This window comes from Ceratina calcarata, unplaced genomic scaffold, assembly GCF_001652005.2.
Source record: "Ceratina calcarata isolate Rehan_Ccalc_2016 unplaced genomic scaffold, ASM165200v1 scaffold135, whole genome shotgun sequence".
Taxonomy (NCBI): Eukaryota; Metazoa; Arthropoda; class Insecta; order Hymenoptera; family Apidae; genus Ceratina; species Ceratina calcarata.
Genome location: NW_017134582.1, coordinates 72,066 through 85,665, shown reverse-complemented (window position 1 = coordinate 85,665; position 13,600 = coordinate 72,066). Strand labels below are relative to the sequence as shown.

Below are 13,600 nucleotides of genomic sequence, written 5' to 3'. Positions count from 1 at the left end.
TTCCAAGAATATTCTAAAGCGAGTATTATCATTATCTACTCACTTGGAGGTATTACCATATTCACGACAGACGACAGATCGTTATATTGAACCGACGTTTAAAGAACAAGAAGCCATATTATTTTCTATGGGGAGGTAAGTACTCTCACGTGATCGGGTGTATGTTGAGACATGATTGAACAGCTTTAATCATACGCGCCGGCACACAAAGGATTTCCCTGTAAGCCCCTTGATGATGAACATCGGGCCTTTAAATCATCATGGAAATACATATGCATAGAAGGCAGGAGAGGAGATGCGTAAGTCTTCCCATGCCGCGTCGTCGTCTCTCTGTAACTACGAGCCCTCAAGTAAACCGAATTCGAGTATTGCTAAGGATATTGATGTCGCTAATTTGATTATCTGTTCAGACAGATTCGAGCATAAGACAATTAACTACGTGTTCAAAGCGAATTCACTGGAGAGGATAAACGTGCTTAAGATCGTTATAAATAATTAACTCCTCACGTATTTTATTTCATGCATTCAATTTATTTCGGTTATAACATACAGGTTTCATGAATTTATAGACGAATTGTGTGTGCAGACATATAATGCGCAAAATATCGAAAATATAGTATGTATAAATGATTATTTTTAAAAGGGAAAAGGTCTCAATCATTTCATTATTTAATTTACAATAATATTAAGAATCTCTTGTTTCGTATAAAAATATGCAGTCTAATTAGAAAATATTTTTCGTCAAAAAGAAAGAATTATTTCAATAAACAGGAATACGAAAGAAGTACAACCTTTGCGCGAGGAAAAATATAACGAAAACGCGTAACAGAATAGAAAGCTAAATCGACGACATCAATTTCCTTCGGCGGTGGAAACGAAATTCTAGTCGGAGTGCGCGGATTTATGGTTCACATGACAGTCGATGGTCGCCTTTGATCAAATTCTACCATTAAAGAGTTTTATCTTCTATACCGAAAATCTATTGCAGACGAGAACGAGAAATGAGACCCGAGGTAGCGCGAGTTAAACCGTTTAGGGGGGATTATAGTAGGCAGGGAAGGCCTTTGATGAAAAATAAAAAGGCGAGGCCGGGCGTGGGCGTAGGTTTCGATCGACATGATTCTGATCATCTTGAATCACCGTTTTAATCTCGATTTATGGCGATTCGCGATAGTCGTTCGACCCTCTACCCCCGATGATCTTAAAAAAGCTCACGAGCAGCTACAAATGACGGTCGTTATCGAACTACCAATTCGAAAAGTATAATAACATCACGAGATAAAAAATTAATCAAAGGTCTCAAAGCCATAGCAAGCTATTACTTAAGGGAATGAAAGCCACGATGATATAAGCAATTTTTCTTGCAAGTTATGACTTGCATTACTTTCTTGAATTACAAATGCTAATACGGTAAAAAAGCGTGAAATAAATCCTAATTCATCTTCCTTGCAAACTGATAATAGTACAATCTAGACGTGTTAACATAACAGCTGTACCATTTCCGCTACCTTTCCATTCTGAATAGTGATTACAGAACTATGACTTTTATCCCTTCAATTATTGGATAAAAACAATTACTACCAGCCGTTACGCTTTAATTAACTTCTCATGAAGCTCAAAGTGGAAATTATTAAGTAATAAAAGAACTGGAATGTAGATTGGGGTTTTCTTCACTCTCCAATAGTAATGAATAATGAAGGGCATCCAAAGAAGGAAATCTGATTTAATAAGGTGAATAAATTAGTTTATTTTCATTTGCAAGGCTTAGCTTGAACGCGCTTTGGAAATATTCATATTGAATTGTACAGTAATTTATCTAGAAACTGATTGGTTACACTGCAATGTATAAAGCATCATACTAATATTAATATAATAAAGAGAGCAAGGATAAAGGAAACCACATTTGTATTCGGATAATGAAAAAATTATACGAACCGATACACCGATAACTGTAAATCAAGAGTAAGATCGCAGCAGCTATCGATGCCTGAGAAAAATAAAACACACAATATTTCAGAAACCAGGTCAAACCTGGAAACCGATGCATTTGACATTAATGCGTGGTACGGCGGTCCATTAGGAAGATTCAGTGCCATTCAGAAAAGCAATGGAAAAGAAACGGGAATCAAAGGAAGAAAGGAAGGGAAGGCGAAACTCCATCGCGATTGGAGGTGGCGAGACCAAAATCGATAAGAATCGGACACGTCGGCCCGAGCGAGCTGCACCACCGTGCCGGGAAGCGCCCGGGCTAAGAGAAACGGGAAAGAAAACTGGACGAGAAGGATACCGTGGCGTGGGCGGGGATATTCCCTAGAGTTAGCCACAGCGAAATACGATAACATCTAACTGCCTTAGCTCCACGCATTGGTTCGTTCGACCACACCGGTGGGCCGCTTCAAGCTTCAAAAGAAATTGTTGCTCCGCAACGAAATTGCCCTCTTGAATCCCTTTCCGGCTTCTTTACGCCGAGAAAATTAGCAATAAAAGAATGGGCTCTATCAGCAAGGAGGAGCGTTTAGAAATTGCTTTATCGAATTTAAGAATTACTTGCTTGTGTACGTATAAAATTATTCATTCTTAATAATAACGCTCATAATAATAAAAAGTGTGTTCAAATATTGAATCTATTTTTCGCCTATGGATGTGCCTATTATTTTCGTAACTGACACAACGGAAGACTCGGTCAGGTCGAATAGACAGTCATCGAGAGCACGTACAGGTGTGTTACAAAAACCTGTTATTCACAAGCAAACGGTACCAACAAAGCCAGGAAGAAAGCCAAACAACATCTTTGTTGAGTATATCTGCCCCTTTTCGTTCCTCCTATGATACAGGATCGTCAAACACGATGAAAAGAGTTGGCACGCTTCTCATCGTGAGAGGCGGTCCACGTGCGATGCGATTTCCAGTAACAATGTTGGAAAAATAAAAGGGACTCGCTCGAGAGAACCGTCTGTTTCAAATCATAGGGTATCGAAATTGGTTTCGTTCCAAGCAAAATCAGAAGAGAAATGAACTACAAAACAAAAAATTTTATTCCTAGGGATGCCCAAAATAAGCATAAGAAATGTTAAAGGACAATGAGATTGGTTAAAAACTGTAGAAATATCTCTTTTGCTTTGTAATAAAGAGTGTGCTTTGATCTTAAAGCAGGAAAGCAACTAGTACAAACAGAGAACAAAAGGATACACATTACGCCATTATCATTGTTCTCTTCACGTTGAAATACTTCTTCTTTGAGATTTTTAGTTGAAGAGAGTTTGGGGAAGAAGTAAGTGCAACCTCCTAACAAGTCGACGCGAGGAACTTTCGCCGAGATGTCTGATCAAATCTATTGAGAGAAAATTAAACTCGATGCTCGAAGAACACGGTATAGCATAAGAAACTGTTAAATTCAACTAATTTTTAATCAAATGTAACTTATTTTTAATATAAAACAGAAGACGTCTTTGAAAAAGTAAACAAGATTTGTTATGCACGAATTAAAATTTTCAAGTCTCGAGAAAGAAAGTTCGTTAATATAAATAATGCGTATTCTTGAAATAATTCTTCGTCTCGAAAGAATAAAGGAAATTAACCGAGATGGAAAAGAAATTATACTGGAACTTCGTTGTCTCACTTAATGCTAAGTTAAGAAACTGGAAACGAAAAATGTATAAAGAAAAAAGACATTGCAGGCGTCCCCGTGAAAAGGAGGTAAAAAATTTTCAATTAAACAACGTTTTCAATTATTTGACGAACGCATGGAAGAAACCGCCCTGCGTTTAAATAGATATTACAATTCGACAAAGAAAAATGTTTTGAAGAATCCGTTTTCGCGTCATCCACTCCTTCGACTAGAGCACAATCGATCATTTATTAAGCGAAGGTTTTCAAATAAGATTCATGGCGAAGGAGAATTAAACTCTCAAAGGAAATACCTCGAAGGAGTTGCAAAACTACTCTAGGCAAGGCTGGAAAGGTATCAGTGCAGTCACGTAACGCGTTGCAGCGGAAGCCCAGCGCGCTTCCGGCCGGATTCAAAATGGTTGAGAAGATGGAGGGGAAAGAATTGACGAGAGAGAAGCAGGAACATCAACAACGCATTCCACACGCAACTGCTCCTGTCGGCAACGCTATATAGTCGTTTCTTCTGAAAGTTTCATGAGGTTCGCGCCGCCCGATCGGAGGGAACTTTTTTATTCGCGCGGAACGCTTTGCATTTTTACGACGGGAGTAAGGTTACGTGCGGGGGCTCTTCACCGAGACCTTTGAGGTCTCCACGCGCGTTACTCGAAGAACTCCAACGAGAGAACATCCTTCGTGTCAATATTCTCCGATACTTCGCGCGGTAGACGTAGCCCGGCATTGAGCTCTGTCGCGCAAAGCAAATGAACGCACAGAATGACATTGTGTTTAAAATAACGGCAGAAGATGAATAGTTGATAAGAGAAATTAATCGTCGACAAATGCTGAGAGAATAGTCAATTATGTACTCATTAGAAGCGTACTTATTTGTACTATAATTTACAATTTCCATTATTCATCTTTGTTTTCTTCTCGAATAAATGAATAATTCTGCAACTTGTATTTTCCAATTGTATACAAGTTTAATCATACACCTAATGAAGGATACGCAATAATATGAAAGAATTGTACCAAAAGAGGATTAAAGAAAGCAGCTTCACCCGAGCTATTCTTTAAACAAGAGCAGCTTAAATTTCAATTTTCTGTAGAACTCGGACCTCGGTGAGTTCGTAGATAACGAACTTTCCTCCAGTTTTTTTGTTATAACTAATATCTATATTATAAATGGGGGTAGTTGAATGAATATTTAATAAAACCTCGAAATCTTCTTCGCAGCTCTTCTTTAATCTTTAATCTACTTGGTCAGTAAAGGGTGGGGAATGGTCTCGCGGCTTCTCCGTATTCTTGGAATTCTTCCAATCTCACCGGAATATTTCGCTTCTTCTCGCCGTTTCTAACTAACTTCATTTCTCGCCCTTAGCTCCTCGTCGATCTCGAGTACCCGGATCCCATTCTTATTCGAGCGAATTCGTATTCCGCGAGATTCGTCCGTTGCCTCTTTTTTCTCGTCCATCCAGAACTCGTTCGCGCCCACCCTTTATTCCATCCCCTCGGTCCAAGACGGCGAGCAGAGAGGGAACGACAAAACTTGCGATAAGTCGATCCGTCAGGTACGACCCGAAAAGAAAGCTTTCAATAGAAACGTCCCAGGCTAAGAACGCAGATTCCCGGACCTCTCGGGGATCGGCGAACTTTTCGGAACGCGGGGTTCGAGGCATCCCTCTTCGTCAAAGTTCCTGAAACTCTTTTTCCTTCGAGCAGTCGGCCACAAACACCCGGCAAGACCGAACGGACCCAGTGTCGGCCCAGTTCGCTCACCATGCTCCTTTTCGAAGGAAGCGATGGGAACTTCTGCAAGTAGGCGATCTCTCGCGTTTTGATTTTATTTTATTCGCGTCATTATTTTATTTAGAATAATCTGTCTCTGGTCTAAAATTCCTTAAAATCCAAAGCATGGTAATTAAGATTTTTGGTTCACTTTGTAACAATTGTGTTATTAAATATTGGCAAAATCTCATTGAATAATGTACAGAGCAACCTAGAATGTACCTCAAACTGAACATTAAAACGAATTTTGTCTCGATTCTCAGAAATAAAGACGTAGAATAGAATAGCGTAAATCCGTGTTTTTGACCAATTTAGTGAGTAACATTACCATTCTGCTTTATCGCGCCGCTATCAGAGTCTACCCTCTTAATCTATGCATCTATACCAAAAAGAGAAAAATGTTACACAAAGATTGATATGGATCGCTATTATACACAAATACAAATGTATTGTGTACGTTAAATGAGTAACAACGCATACTAACTTTTAAACTACAGTTTTCTAGCTTGTGATGCCCCCGATCTTACATATTTTGATTCTCAATTCTTAGTTATGGACACTTTTGAAACAGAAAGGTTTTCTGACTTTGTATGACATCTTTTGCTTGTTTTTAGTTTAACCCTTAGGTACTACGGGCCACTATAGTGGCCTTCCACAAGATGCCACTGAGGTATTATGGACCACTATAGTGGCCCACCAAAAAATGCCACTGTGGTACTACGGGCAACTATAGTGGCCCGCCAAGAGATGCCACTGAGGTATTGCGGCTGACTAACCGTTTTGCATAAGTATCTCACTCTGGACATGCACTGATAGTATTTTGTTTTGCATCATTTGGCGTCGCGTAGCGTGCAGTGATGTCGCGGCGCTCCGTTCAGCGGAAGTACCGCGGCGGAGAACCCGCTCGTAGCGAAAGAGTTAATAAATTAAGCCTTCGTAGCTCGGCCGTTTAAGTTCGTTGCATTTTGTCACTTATCGTGCTTCTTCAAATCAATGAAAATATGGGAGGAATATAAAAAGAAATCAATCAGACGGAATTACAGTCCGAATATAATGGTGAAAAGCAAATTTTCGTGCTACAAAGAAACGTTTCGACATAGCAGTACGCGAGCTTCAGATACAGATATACAGCGACAGAAACGGTTTCATCGCGAATTGAAAAGGTACAAAGAGGTGAGATAGGTGTAGGTATATGTGAGCTGCAGAAGAGAAAGCAGAAAGAGAGGATGTGCATCAATTCGCACGTAAGGTATACATATACATATACATACATATGTGGGAACATACCTTAGAGACCGGTATGTTTTCCTCAAATATAAACGGTTTCTCTTATAGGAATCGTGAATACTTTTTCGGACTGACTCGTAAAACTTCGAAAAATTTATAGTTTGGTACTTCCGCAGGTAACGGGTAAGTCGCCGTCGTCGTCTGCCATACAGTACGTCTAGCTACCATACGAAACTCTCACCGGAAAGCGAAACGATCGATGCATATTTAAAAGTTCGATCATCCCTTCGGTTTGAATTCCGTCAGAGTAATCGGGGGTACCGCCGGGATAAATTTTTTAATACATAAAGGGATATTCCTCTGGAGGTAATGTACATATGTGACAAGCGTTCATATACTCTTTTACTCTCAATTGGTGCTTCAATATTTTATGAGATTATGAGCCCGCAAACGTCTACTAGTTATAAATTCATAAAATATGTTATGATTTATACCTTTAATTGTTCTCAACTAAATATCTCTTTTGTTTTTTATGTTATGACAAACGGTAGCAGAACGGTAGCGTCGAAAACGGAAAACATCAAAGACCGAAAGCTGTTACACGCGAGGCTGTTACATTTGAATATATCGGAATGTATTTTTGCATCCGCCACACGATACAATAGACAAAAGTACACATATTTTACATAAAAAATAAAAAACATCAGCACACAAAACAAATTTCTGTTACAGGATATACATATTTCCTTTGCAACCGTATAATTCATGTTACCTTTTTTATATTCATCTCCAGTATTTTGAGAACATACGAAATAGAAGATATTTAAATGGCCACCTTTACCTAAAACATTCTGTGTAATATTTATTACATTTTCATTCATTTTTCTACTGTTTGCTGAATTGAAATTAATAAGTATTAATAATTCATGATTCCGAACAAGGAGAAGNCCTTTAATTGTTCTCAACTAAATATCTCTTTTGTTTTTTATGTTATGACAAACGGTAGCAGAACGGTAGCGTCGAAAACGGAAAACATCAAAGACCGAAAGCTGTTACACGCGAGGCTGTTACATTTGAATATATCGGAATGTATTTTTGCATCCGCCACACGATACAATAGACAAAAGTACACATATTTTACATAAAAAATAAAAAACATCAGCACACAAAACAAATTTCTGTTACAGGATATACATATTTCCTTTGCAACCGTATAATTCATGTTACCTTTTTTATATTCATCTCCAGTATTTTGAGAACATACGAAATAGAAGATATTTAAATGGCCACCTTTACCTAAAACATTCTGTGTAATATTTATTACATTTTCATTCATTTTTCTACTGTTTGCTGAATTGAAATTAATAAGTATTAATAATTCATGATTCCAAACAAAAGAAAGACAAGGAGAAGAAACATTGACCAAACTCGAGAGTCGTTTGTTCGCGAGTATTTCCAAAAATTAATGAGCATGACTCGCGGCCACATGTCCGGAGACTGTATGAACTTCGAGTACAGATAAGAAAATTTCATAAATGAAGACCGATTTATTTCAACCATTGTGAATATTCTAATTATTTGTATGCATGTAGTATCTATTGAAACAATTGTAGCTCTGTCGTGCAACAATTTCGTTCTACTATAGAGATTCGACGTGGCCCCCTCATTTGTATACTATGCACGCGCGAGAGATGATACCATGGCTATGTGGAAAACAATAAAGATGCCATGCTCAAGGGTGTGTGTATAAGGGGTAGGAGGACACAGGAATAGGTTCGAGAAGCCACCCGGCATTCGTAATTCCGATTACGCGATAATGCTGACCACCCTGCCAGCTGAAACAATTTATAAGTTCCTATCTAGACAGGTCGCTTTAAATTATGAAGCTCTTTATTACGGTGGCACGGTGGAAGACGTTAAACGCGCTGAGTCGTTGTTACGAAATCGACCCTCATCCCTCCACGAGACGGAGGAGGGTATACCTATCCCCGTAGCTTGCTTGCGTATGCGAGTTTCATGTGTTCCACCGACTACGGCCATGGAAATTAATCGTACAGCCATCGTTAATACCCGCATGCACCACCAGCGGCAAAACCAAATTGTCGAATCTAAGTGGAAACTCTCGGAGGTGATTTATGCGCGACACACCTAAGCTTTTCTCCGAGTTGAGGCTCGTCGGGAGTGCAGTGTACACGCTGTTCGCAAGCTTTAAACACTCTCCTCCTTTGTATCGTTAATGGAAAGAACTCTCCGAGATTTTAAATTGTTAAATTCAGGACTTCTAACAATGATCGTCGATCGCACCACGGAACAATATTACTTCGATTGTCAGTTTAATTAGCGAACTATTGTTATGGATTTCGGCTAGAGAAAAATGACTGAAACCAACCTTTACGAAACACGGAAAACGTTAGAGCAGTGATCCTTTATCATGCGAACATATAAGCAGTGATCCTTTATCATGCGAATATATAATTACGCGTGATTAAATACGTTTGTTTAGGTCAAAGGATTCAAATTCACTTATGCAAGAACGAATCAACGAATTTCGTGTACATGTATATCGACAAATCTCGTCCTTTTTCTACCCTATTGTACGGCCAACAAGATAAACGCCCGCATTCTGGTCTCTAATAAATAAGATTGCCTAGAGCAAGTTCTAAGCTCAAAGACCGGCTTAAACGCATAAATATTGTTATCTATGAATCTCGTCTCCTTTAATCCGGAACGTGGTGGCAAGCTAAAAGCGTTAACGAGACCCGTAAGATGCTCAGCTCTCGGGAGCCACCTTGGCCGTTTAATGGAGCAATTAACCCGGCCTACCGAATTGCCAATCACTGTCAATGAAAAGTCATTACCGTTAAAACCTAATTTACCGATATTCGATGAAACCAAGCGGACGACGCGAAGGAACATTCGTTATTCATGAACAACCTTAGAGCATACCAATAACATCGACCAGCCAATATGTACACGCGTATACACGGAATACAAAAGTGTCACTGTGACATTAACGACGCGACGCATGAAAATTAAATCCTATGTAAAAAGAGAATGTCGAGAAAAAAATGATACGTTCTCGCCCGGAGCGATGCAACGGTAGGCTGTCCGTTATACGAATTTCAATTAGCCGAGCCCTCCGATACTGAGCTGAGGGGTAATGACTTTGTCCGCGTGACCCGAAGGTATAAAAACGAAAACAAACCTGTTCTACGTATCCGTTGAAATTGCATTGTGCTTTGTGCCGCGTAAATTAGTTAATACTCGGGAGCAGAGCAAATATTGTATTACACACCGATACGATTCCTATTGGAACCAGTATGTTTAAGAATATCCATATATTTAAATAATATGAGAGATAAATCCGCTGTTTTTAAATGCACTGCGTAGTGGATAAATATTTCATTCGAAACTCTTCACTACGTATAGTCATAAAAAACTTTAAATAACAACGTTATTTCGCTATTATCGGCTAACGAAACAAGCTTTCACAACTTGTCCAACCTGTTTCGATAAAAGATCCGTCCCATTGAATTTTAATTAAAAATATGTCAGAACGCGCGGTACTTTGTGCTGTTCCTACATCGCGTCGACGACATATGTATGTAATTTTATCTGCTCGAGATTCATAAATAATAATACGTAGAAACATTATCAGGCATTTTTGCAGATTATTCAACACAAATTTTCACGTCATCCATCTTCGTTGACTAACTCTCCCGTGAGCTATACTGATCATCACTACTCTTTAATCATGCTTATTTAATATCATTACGCTTGAGGAGAGAAGAACGATATTGGAAATTGATTTCTTGTGAAACTTATTAAATTACAATGTTGATTCTCTTCCCTTATTGGCACAAATCAAACTCAATACCACCCTCACGCTGCCTAAGACCTTCTAAAGCTTTCTTTTATAATAATAATGACCCTTTATTAGAATATTGATTTATTATATGTGTACAACTAGTGAAACGTGTAAATAACTACGACTAACTAACTAACTAACTAACTATCTCCAACGACTCTCGAACGCAACTCGCGCCAATACACACCCTGCACATACTTACATGTACTTTCATATACATCTCTAGCCAGCCCAACTGGTGGCTATATCCAACGAATGATTGCACTTTATTGAAAGATACAAATCCAGTTTTGGGCACTTGAATGTAACGACTAGATTAGCCTCGAAGGTTAATAAACTAAGTCACTTATTCGATATGTTCAATGACTGCAGTCATGTCAGTAGGCGGAAACTATATTCTTACTCTCTCCCCTCACACTAACAATAAACATTTGTTCTTCCTGTTCTTATATTTAAATGTTTAAATTTGTCTGTGAATTACTTAAACTCTACTCTTCGTTCAGATTTATATTTTTATGTATATAAATAAAGGTTCTTGCAAATCGACGTAATAAATAAAATTAATAAATAAATTAATAAGTAAACATTAACTTTTACCATATTTTATAATTCGTTCGAGACGGTAGAATACAAATCAGGCAGGCTCATATGAGCAGAATTCAACATCTTAGAGACTGTTACGCGGTTTCTAATTCATAACAAACTGATTGTAAGAAGAATCGATAATATGGAGGCAAACTGAACTTATCACAGTTTTCATAAACGATCTCGATGCAACATGTTTCAACGTGCGTAATTTACTATGAAATCAGATTACTCATTGTGAATAAAAACATAATGCTTTTTTATAAATTAAATTAAATTTTTTATAAATTAAATAACAAGACATGTGCTAAATATTGAATTGAGATAGAAAAGGGTGTAATCACTCCCCAATACATGCTCCTCCATTATTCTGCATGTTTAATTCTTCAAACACAAACTGATATCTCAACATACCTTTGATGCGTTGAATGATGCTCTGATTCAGTGATCCTTGTAATCCTTTCACGGTGCACTAACTTCCAAAGTTCTCGTCTTAGTCTAATATTGTACGCAAAGTTTCATCAATTCACAAACACTTCATAATATTATTGAGTACGAGTACATTAGTCTCTTGAACTAATATAACAAATACCTTCGCGTTTAGAACAACGATCTAGTCTAATACGATTTCCTGATTCACACACGCGATTCTATTACATACTTAATTCTACTATATGTATGCTGTTTCCCACACGATTGTCCTACTTCGGAATAATTTTCAATCTAAATGGAAACTGTCAATGGGACACTGAATAGCATGCATAGTGATCAAGAAACTAACTAGACTAATAAATAGACACATAAACATCTACTGAATGAGTTATAAGACTCTTAATGGTCCAATCAAATGTTATGTTAGATTTCCATTTTATATTTTTATTAGAATTGACGTTTCGAGTATTTCGACTGAACAACGCCGATACTGTTCGCGAATAGTCTTCGAGCTTATTCGCGCCAAAACGAAAGACGGCAAGTTAAACCGAAAACTTGACGCGATGCGAATGAAAGAATCACACTTTTTCTTCTTAACAACAGAGCAGTTGGATTGAACGTCGATGATATCGATAAATGTGCACCTCGGATATTGTTGATATCCGCCGCGAGACGAGTTTCACGAACAACTCACGAGAGACGCAAAACATTCGCACGCTTTCGGACGACTGGACGAACTCCCTGTACTCGTCTGCTGCGCTTGCGAAACACACACTGCGCATGCGATGTAAACAAATCGTAAACTCTAGCGGGTGTGTAGTGTATCGAGTGTAGATATTACTCGAAAATACGAAAACGTACGAACGCTAGTTTCCGTAAAACTACGGTTTCAGTCAAAATGTCGTATCGTTTGATCGAACTGTTTGTGGATCTTCTACTTTTTTAACAGCATGCATGTATACCACTATACCAGAGGTTTGGAATGTGCGGCCTCCTTGTACGGTTTCAAATGTTATTTACATTTTAATGCATTCAATTACTTTCAAGCAAGAAAATTTAAATTGTAATAAAATAAATTTGAAACGGATAAAATCGATATTAATACCAGTCCGTTCAGAAGGCACCATGTTTTAATCGATTAGATATTAGTTTCACCAAAAACAGAAGTATGTGCACGCTGCCGTCGGGTATTGACGATTCGATAAAATTAATAATCATATTTTTATGAGATAAAGCGTTCACAGAGGCGTGACTACAAGCGTGTTGGCTAAAGCTTTTAAAACGGCGTGATTAAATTTTTCGAGAATGAGACTGTCTAAAAGAAAAGTTATTAAATATTTTGTTTCTACATATTTTATAATATGTAAGTATTCTGAATCTCTACAAATTTAACCACGTCTTTTTAAAAGTTTTATCCAAAAATACACCAAATTTTATCAGAATATGATTGTCAGTTCTATCATGGATGGGCTGCCTTAAGTAAATTTTAATATCTTGAATCTTTTTTGAAAGTTCAGTCTTAGCAGTTATTCGTGAGTTTAATTAATAGAAGTATCGATCATTTAAGGACTGACTAAGACCCATCAAACGGAGATAAGAGAATCACGCTGATTAGAAATTGCAATTGGGATTTAATTGTGAAACAATCATACTATCTAACAATAAATTTAATTACACTGCAATCGCATCAATTATGTGCGTAATTATTTAGAGAACCGGAAATTGCGTTTCATGCCATTATGCCATGCTATAATTGCGTCGTTCGGACACAATGCTAAATTAATCATTAACAAAAATGTAAGAACTGTCACATTGATGTAGCATAATTGATAAAATCAACGCGAATAAATTTTATTACTTTTGTAATCGAGGAACCCACAAATATTATACATAGAAAAGTTACACTGTTGTTTTCTTTTCTTTATTTTAATATTATTTTATTAAATACGTATTGTACATTTAGTATATACAGTTGTTCTCGATATATACGTATAGATATGAATTATTAATACATACATATATTACTAGAACTGACACATTGAATGAAATAATGAAGAATTAAATATTAATGTATGCATTGTCTGACTTAATAGC

The 13,600-nt window shown here is 37.6% G+C and overlaps 1 long non-coding RNA gene across 1 annotated transcript in view; it reads right to left on the bottom strand.

Moving 5' to 3' along the window:
- LOC108629528 (uncharacterized) overlaps positions 1 to 12,219 on the bottom strand; it is a 237,544-nt gene extending 225,325 nt beyond the window's left edge. Inside the window, exon 1 of the long non-coding RNA XR_001916848.2 lies at positions 11,489 to 12,219. This is a non-coding gene — a long non-coding RNA (uncharacterized LOC108629528). The remainder of the gene's footprint in view (positions 1 to 11,488) is intronic.
- Between the last annotated feature and the right edge of the window lie 1,381 nt (positions 12,220 to 13,600).